This window comes from Pteropus vampyrus, unplaced genomic scaffold, assembly GCF_000151845.1.
Source record: "Pteropus vampyrus isolate Shadow unplaced genomic scaffold, Pvam_2.0 Scaffold117, whole genome shotgun sequence".
Lineage (NCBI taxonomy): Eukaryota > Metazoa > Chordata > Mammalia > Chiroptera > Pteropodidae > Pteropus > Pteropus vampyrus.
This window is the reverse complement of record NW_011888898.1, coordinates 2,956,530-2,964,873: the sequence shown is the minus strand read 5'-3', so window position 1 is coordinate 2,964,873 and position 8,344 is coordinate 2,956,530. Positions and strand designations below refer to the sequence as shown.

Sequence of the window (8,344 nt, the reverse complement as noted above, 5' to 3'; positions counted from 1 at the left end):
CCATAGAACTAAGTCCCCCTAAGACCATGTCCCTCTGCTGCTCAGAGCCTCCCTAGGTCCCACCTAGCTCAGCCTAGCATGATGGGACCCCAACACTGCTCTGAGGTCACCCCGCCCTCTCCCCACCCCCACTGCACCCCAGCTCCGGTTCTCTGATCACTATACCCTCCCTATATACACAGCTGTTTCTCCCCCTCCTCTCTCCAGGTCAGCCCTGCCTCCAGCAGCCTGCCCTGTCCACACTTCGGGAGTAGGGTCTCCTGTGACACCTGCTCATGGCTCCATCTCCACCTCCCAAGCCCTTTGTCACTGTTTGGGGAAACACATCCATGGGTCTGCTCACTTAAAAACACCCGTGTCCCCTCAGGGGGTCAGCTCCAGGAAGGTCGGCTGTGTCTGGGGGCTGGTCCCAGTGCTCGGAATAGTATTGACATGCAGTATGCAGTAGGCGCTCAATGAGTGCTTGGCAAATGAGCGAACATTAGTGATTTAAAATCGGACCTTGGAATCTTTGTAAGGTTGGTAAAAATTTCAGCAAATGGAGAGCTTGAGACTCGGAGGCACTGATTGTCAACTGGCTCTGAGGCCCACCTGCCCACCCAGGCTGGGCTCTGTCTGTCTGTCTGTCTCTGTCTCTGTCTGTCTCTGTCTGTCTCTGTGTCCCTTTTCGTCACTCTAAGTGTATTTTTGTTACTCTCTTTCTCTGTCTCTGTCTCTCCTCCATTTGTCTCTTCTTTCTGCCATCCCTTCCTCTAGCCTCCGTGGGCAGTAGGCCAGCTTCTGCTGTAGAACACTTTTCTGCTTCTCGAGCTGCCATCCGCCCCACAGAGGGGACCCCCTCCAAGAGTGACAAAGTTGGTTCTGCGAGGAACAGGCAGGGAGCCAGGGAGGCTGGCGCTGGGTGTGGAAACTCTCGGCAACTGTCTTGTGGCGTGATAACCTCTCTGCTCGTCAGGCCCCACTTTCCTTGTCTCTCCAAAGAGAATAAGAGTTTCTGGGGCTTCCTTTATTTCTCTTCCAAATACACTTATTATTTTATCGGCTCTTGGTGAAGCTCAGAGAAGTTTATGGGTGGGGGAACTTCACCAACGCACCCTCCACGGCAGCAGAAATCATCCTTGCCAGAAGCTGACCACGTGTGGGGCCAGGCTGGGTGTGTTCCCTGGCTTAGGCCACTGTCTACCCTGGGCTCGGCACGCAGGGCTTTTTCTGCCCAGCCAAGCTCTTTTCAGTAACTCGCATTCACTGGGCTGCCTCTACTCTCGGGGCCTTGGCAGGTGCTGTTCCCTCTGTTTGGGATGCTCTTTTTCTCTCTTTGGCCTAGTTAAACGTCTACTTTTTTTCCTGATTCTGGCTCAAACACCACCTCCTCCAGGAAGCCCTCCCTGATGATACCCCCACAAGTCAGGTCACACGTTACACACTTTCTATGATTCGCCTCAGTTGTAATTACTTTATTTGCTCTCAGCACTCACTGGGCTCCCTTCCCCATCATTTGAGCTTAGGTTTCTCCCAGAGGGAAGTTGGGAGGCCCAGGCCCATGAGTCAGCAGAGTTCTTCTTCCTTTCTTGGTACTTTCTCTGGGGAGGTTGGGAGCTGGCTTCCTCCAAGCGGGGCTAAATTCAAGGGTGTCTAAAGGGAGGGGAGGTGGGCAGGGCCTCTCCTCATCCCTCAGACTAGCCATTCAGCACCAAACAGCTTCTCTCCATCTCCATGATAACCCCTCCCTGCCTGAGCCACCACTGACATGCTCTCCTGCGCCGTCTCGCCAACCTGCATCGGCCAGAGAAAGCTTTTCAAAACCCAAATTTAATCTTCAGTCTGCCTTCCTCTAAGCCCTTCCATGGCTCTCTAGTACCCTCAGAATAAAGCCCAGCCACCTCAGTTGGGCTATAAGCTCTCCGTGGCCTGACCTTGCCTCTCCCGCTTCATGCCCTGTAACACCCAGCTTCTCACAGCTCCCTGCCTCCAGGTCTTTGCACTGCTATTCCCTCTGCTCTGAACACTGTTCCCCCCTCGATAGATGAAAGCGCCAGAGCTCGTTTCTTCCCGCCTTCGGGTCTTTGCCCAGATGTCGCTTCCCCGGCCTGGCTTGGAGTTCTGGCTCAGTCGCTTCCTGGCTTTCCCCTTTCTGGGCCTCAGTTTTCTCATCTGAAAAATAAGAGAAAACATAGGATTAGAGCAAGGACGCAATAAAATCTTGTGCGTAATGTGCCTACATGTGTCTAGAAACCAAAAGAAAGGGAAATGAAGAACTAAATGAAAACTCATCATTCATCATTTTGGGGAAATGGGTGGCTCCATTCCGGTCTGTCTGCCCCATGGACTATTATGCAGCCGTTACAAAGAACGGGTCACAGTTTTCCCAGGTACCTTGTGTGGTTAATCTTTTTTGTTTGTTTATTTGTTTTTAAACATCCTTAATTACACAGGTATTTATTCCCCCTAGGATTTATTTTTTAATTGAAAAAGTTCAAGGTAAAATACAGTGTATAGAGTATTCTGTTTTCGTTTTAAAAAGGAGGAGGGATAGTCATTCATATTTTTTATAGTTTTAAGGGAAGAAATTCACAAAATATAAAAGTAACCAGTTTAATTAATCATTCATTCATTAATTAACCACTTAAAAGTGTGCATTATTAGTTCGGTGGCATTTATTACAGTCACTATGTTGTGCAACCATCACCTTTATATAGTTCCAAAACATTTTCATCACCCCCAAAGGAGACCCCACACCCATTAATCAAGTCACTGCTCATCCCTGCCTCCCTTTAGCCCCTGGCAACCACTCATCTGCTTTCTGTCCCTATGGATTTATCTATTCTGGATATTTCACGTAAGTGGAACCATATAATACATCACCTTTTGTTCCTAGATTCTTTTAATTAGCATAATATTTTTGAAGTTCATCTGGGTTGTAGCATGTGTCAGTACCTCATTCCTTTTTATGGCCAAATAATGTTCAATTGTGTGGCTAGACCTCATTATGTTTCTCCATTCATCTGTTGATGGAAATCGAGGTTGTTTTCACCTTTCGGTGATTGTGAATAACGCTGCTGTGAACATTTGAATACAAGTTCTCGTTTCGTGTGGGTATTCTTGAATAAGAAAAGCAGGATGCTGAAAAGGGTGTACAATGTGATCTTGATTTGTGAAAGAAATGACAGATAAAGAAACCCCTTGTCCAGGCATAGTCTATATAGGATTTTCATGCTTACAGAAAAATATGTAAGAATCCATTCTCAACTGTCAACACAGGGAGGGAAGGCTTTTGCAGAAAAGGACAAGCAAAGAAAGAAGGCCAGACGCCAAATCAAAACAGTGCACACAAAATGATTTCATTTAGGCATGTGTGACAAGCTACAGATTGAGTCACTGTGAATGTAAATGTAAAAAAAAAAAAAAAAAAATCCTGAACCAAACCAAACAAAACCCCCCAAATTATTTTCTCTTTTCAAGACGGGCTGGACAGGGACCTAGTCGGATGGAGAAACAGGTTAGAAGAGAAAAGGGAGCACCCAGGAGTGACTGGTCCTCAGAGCGCCCCCCTCCGTTGTGAGGTCCCTTTGGGACCCTCTGCACTGATCCCCCATGTGGTTCTCATTTCCTGCAGGGATGTGTGAGCCAAGGGGAAAAGTGGGAAGGGGCCCAGGAAAAGGGAGAAATGGGTGAGTGTGACCAGAGGCTGGGGGTTGGACCCGATGACCTCCACTGACCTCAGGGCCCTCACCCAGGATTCCCAATGGGCTTGGCCTCCCGGCTGGCTGCTGAGCTTGCTTTCTCTCTGCTGTCCCCTTCTGCCTTTAGGATATATTTCAACCACTCACAGCATCATGAGAGATCGTCTAATGGGCCTCAGGTCTCCATCACCCGGCTCTGTCAAATCTTAACATTTCGTCATATTTATTTCAGATCTACAGCAGTCGGGGTATGGCAAGAAACAGACCTCTCAAACAAGGGTATCTTGGGGACCTCGAGGAGAGCTTAATTAAGGGATTCTTTTTAAGGTGTAGGCAGGGCTAAGGGAATCAATGAGGAAAGGTGCAGGGTGGGCTGGTGTTGGTGGGGAGCTGGTGTTTGCAGGGGTGCAGGGGCGGGGTGCGTGGAGAGACCCCTGTCAGGAGCTGAGACCCCCAAGAAGCACAGCTCCAGCTTGGGGTACACAGCAGGGAGGGAGCTGTCCCACTTTCCTCCTGCCTCCCATCTTTGGCTGAGAGCAGGGTTGGTGGCCTCGACACAGGTCAGCTTCCCAGAGACAGAGTAAGGCGGGGGAGACAGATTTGGAGGGAGCAAAAGAGGGCAGGTCACCGGTTTCCACCCACCTGGAGTGGCGGGGGCGGGGGCTTCGGTGGTAGCCCCTGTTGTTGCTCTGTTTTCAGTTCTGGCTCCTGGGGCATGGGTGGCATGGCATGTGTGTGTGTGTGTGTGTGTGTGTGTGTGTGTGTGTGCGCGCGCGCACGCGCGCGCCTGCTCTGTCATTTTCAAGCTCTGGTTTTTAAGCTCCTGTTCATTGAGCACTTACTACCTGAGAAGCCGTTCACGGAGCTGATGGCCTGAATCCTCTCTCCGCCTAGTTTTGTCATTCAGGAAAGCAAGGCTCAGAGCGGAGCAGGGCTTTGTGCCAAACAGGGGCCAGAGCTGATTTTGAACCCGGAGCAGTTGTGGGGGAAATCTGAGCCTTAGCTGTGATGCCCTTTGTCCTGTGGTTCAGGTTTCCTGCATCTCTACTCTGTGGAGCTCCCAGGAGGAGCCTCCTGCTGACAGGACGTAATTCCTTCAGGAGGCCCCTGCTGCCTGGCGCCAGCTGAGGGCCCAGGGTACCTAGACCCTCTCCTGGGAAAGGGGCCCGATTCAGCCTGACCTGGGCTGTGTCAATTCCACCTGCATCAACTTGGGCGATGATTTGACTCCCCAGGCCTCAGTCTCTCCATCTGGAAAATGGGCAGAGCGTGAGCCCCTCCATGCAGTGAAGTTGCAAGGAGGGGCGACTTGCAAGAAGCCTAGGACGCAGCGCATAGGAGGCCGCCCACTGGGTTTCTGATTTCTCCTGAGTCGCCTCCTGGGGGCCACATCCCCAGTTGGAGGAAGGACGAGGCAGCCCTGGGGGCACTGGGGGGCCTGGTCCCAGGACAATGCACAGCATTGAGTCCGTGCCAGCCCTAGTTTGAGGGTGGAGAAATAAGAGAGTAATCTGGGTAGGACTCAGACAAAGACCTGGGGCCTGGGTTGGCCAAGGGGGCATCAGGTTACCCCCACGGGCTGCAGCCACACTGATGGCTCCCCTAGCAGCTCAGCTCAGGGGGTGTTTTCCTTTCCCCAAAGCTTATAATTAAACAAGTGATCAGGGCCCCTTGCTGAGGCTTCGGCAGGCGGGTTTCATTACAGGAAGAACTGCAGGTACAGGGGTTTGCAGGTCTGATGGGGCGTGTCCTGGTCATAGTAGTAATAATAGGAATAATAGTAACAGACAGCTTGCGGGAGTGTTTCCGGCAGGCCAGGCTTCAGGCAAGCCAGTTTGTTTGTGACTCTCACCTTCTCGCTGCCCTGAGAGGCAGATCTGTGTTATCCCCGTTTCATAGATGGGCAAACTGAGGCTCAGAGACACTTCGGAGACCCTAAGGCTGTTCCTTTCATTCCCTCGGCAGAGTCGGGGTGAGGTGGTGCAGGGTCTGGAATCACACAGGCCTCCTGGCTTCCTTGCCTCAGTCTCCTCCGGAAAGTAGGGAGAACCCCAGTGCTGGCCTCACTGAGTTGTCGTGAGATCAAGTGGCTGTGCGCACAGTGAGAACTCAGAAAACGTCCGTTCTCCTTCCTTTCTTTCTGGAGTGAAAAAGGGGCCAGGTTGTGTCTTCAAGGAGTTTGTACCATTGATGCCCCGTTCCCCACCCACCACCTCATCCTCCATGTGGTGAGAAGTAGATGGGGGGAGGCTTGAGAGGCCCCAGACGGCAACAACACACCTACTTCTACCTACAAGGCAAGTGCTACTATTGCACCCATTTTGCAGATGAGGAAACTGGGCCTTCAGAGGCAAAGTGGCCTGCCCATGTCCGGGTACAGAGACTGTGGCTGGGCAGCAGATGCCTGAGGGAGGGCCTCAGCCTCCCAGGCTAGCACCTGGAGGGAGGGATAGGAGACCCCCCAGCTATCCCCTGCTTGTCAGTGTCCCTGGCCCATACAGTCCCTGTTTACTCAGCCCAACACCCCAAATGCTCCTTCTTCCGCTTGTCCAGGAGTCTCTGGCGCCTTCACAATAGGATTCTCTGTCTCTGCAGCTGGTTTTCATTCAAGCTCTTTGTGCTGTAAATGAAAAAAAAAAAAAAAATGAAAAGAAAACTGGGCTCCACCCCTCCCCTTTGCTTGCTGGGGAGAGAGGAGGATCCCAGCCTCTTCTTTCCCTCACTTGGGACCCAGAGATGCCCACAGCCTGCCTGAGGTCACACAGGAGTGTCGGAGCCAGGACCCTGGCCTTGGACTCCTCATCCAGTGCTCTGCACCTCCCTGGCTTCAGGGCCAGCTGCCCCCTCCCTGCCCCTGCATTTGCTCTTCCTGGCTCTGTCCTTTCGGCTTGGGGGGAGCAGAGGAAGTGAGACTAGTGTTCCTTCAAGCTTACTACATACTGGGCACTCTGCCATCCCAAACTCACAGGATCCTCAGTGCATCTCTGTGAGGTCCTGTCACCCCATTTAACAAATGAGGAGACTGAGTCCCAGTGAGGAGAAGTGCCTAAGATCGTACAGCTGGGGATTCAAATTCATGCTCTCCTGGCTGGGTTGCTGCCACATCTGTAGCTCTCTTTAGGGCCCTGTAGGGAGGCCTGAGCCCGGAGGTGGCAGGGGATCCTGGAGGAAAGTAGGAGTGTGGGCAGGGCCGGGACCCTGGAGCTGAGCCAGACGGGAACAATGGGTCCTCAGATGGTGGTGGCCCAGGGTGGGGTGTGAGCTGGAGCCAGGGGCTGCAGAACGAGGTGGCCAGTGGGCCTGGGAGACTCAGTGCTCCCTTCCTGTCTTCCAGCTCCCGGGTCAGGACCTGGGGACACTCCAGGGACCTCAACTTCCAAATCCGACAGACCCAGGGCTCCCGCAGGAGGCGTGTAACAATAAGGGCTAATAACTATACTTCACCCTGGTCAAGCACTAACGACAGGTCAGGCACTGCAGCACGGGTCTTCCTGGGTGCTCACAGACGTGCAAGTGAGGCCCAGAGAGGCCCTCTGCACTTGCTCAGGGTGTAGGGACAAAGAACTTTGGACAGTGTGGCCCTTAGCGAGTGAGCTGCCTGTCTCAGGAGGCGTGCAGACGGAGGTGGAGGGTACTCAGTGGAGGTCAAAGGAGGGACATGGCGGGGACTTAGTGCTCACTGAGAGTGATTCACTGAAATGCGGCCAGGGAAGCCGGGAGTTGGGGTGTGGATGAGGCCTTCTGGGCTGCTGTGGGGATTAAACAAGTTAATGGATGCCCAGGATTGGACATGTGCCCAGTATAGAGTCGGTGCTCAATGAACGAACACCTACTCTTTGCAGAAATAGTAACTCACATTTCTGGAGCCTGCCAGGCACCCAGGCCCTAGCCCTGCGGGTATTTGAGTGCTTACTACCTCTCAGCCACTTAGCTGAGTGCTCACAGATCCCGACACCCGTGATAGCTGCTGTGCTTATTCCTATTGGCAGATGAGGAAGTTGAGGCCCGGAGAGGTAATCAGCGTGGCTGGGTGCACAAGCCCGTCGTTCTCTGCTCTGTGGCCTTGGGCAGCTCTGACCTCCCTGGGCCTCTTTCTCCTCACCTGTAGCATAAGGTGTGTGCATCCTAAACTTCCAGGTGAAGGTTTAAGTGTCTGCAAAGCAATACTTTTTTCTCCCAAGAACAAAAATGAAATTCTCTCTAAAGGACCCCTTTTCAGCCTTCTCATCCGTCTCCCTCTACTTTCTCCCCTGTCTCAGGGTTCCTTCCTGTTTTCTTCTTGTCCTAATAAGGCCATCTTCCATGCCGGAAACAATCAAGGCATTTAATTAAATCTCAGAACAAGAAGTCCAGATGTGGGGCTGTTCCAGGATTGGTTAGCTGCATTCTAGGTTGGCATCTCTTTACATTTCTTTCCCTCATGGGCCCCAGTGGCTGCTGTGGCACCAGACATCATGTCCCACATGACCACATCCTAACCAGAAAGGGAAGGCAAAAAAAGGGCTCTTTCTTGTCCGAATCTTGGTCTCTCATCAGGAAGGAAAATATTTCCCAGATGTCCCAGGAGACTTCTTCTTGCGTCTCATATGACAGTGGAGAGAGGGGTCACATGTTCACCTTTAAACCAGAAAAGGAATTCCCATCGCTGGCTTAGACCAATCAGG

At 52.1% G+C, this 8,344-nt stretch overlaps 1 long non-coding RNA gene across 1 annotated transcript; it reads right to left on the bottom strand.

The window, feature by feature from the left end:
- Positions 1 to 1,428: 1,428 nt before the first annotated feature.
- LOC111743625 lies at positions 1,429 to 7,273 on the bottom strand. The gene is made up of 3 exons (XR_002781799.1): positions 6,647 to 7,273; positions 5,533 to 6,300; positions 1,429 to 2,151 (listed from the first exon to the last, which is right to left on the bottom strand). It is a non-coding gene; the product is annotated as an uncharacterized LOC111743625 (long non-coding RNA).
- Positions 7,274 to 8,344: the final 1,071 nt, after the last annotated feature.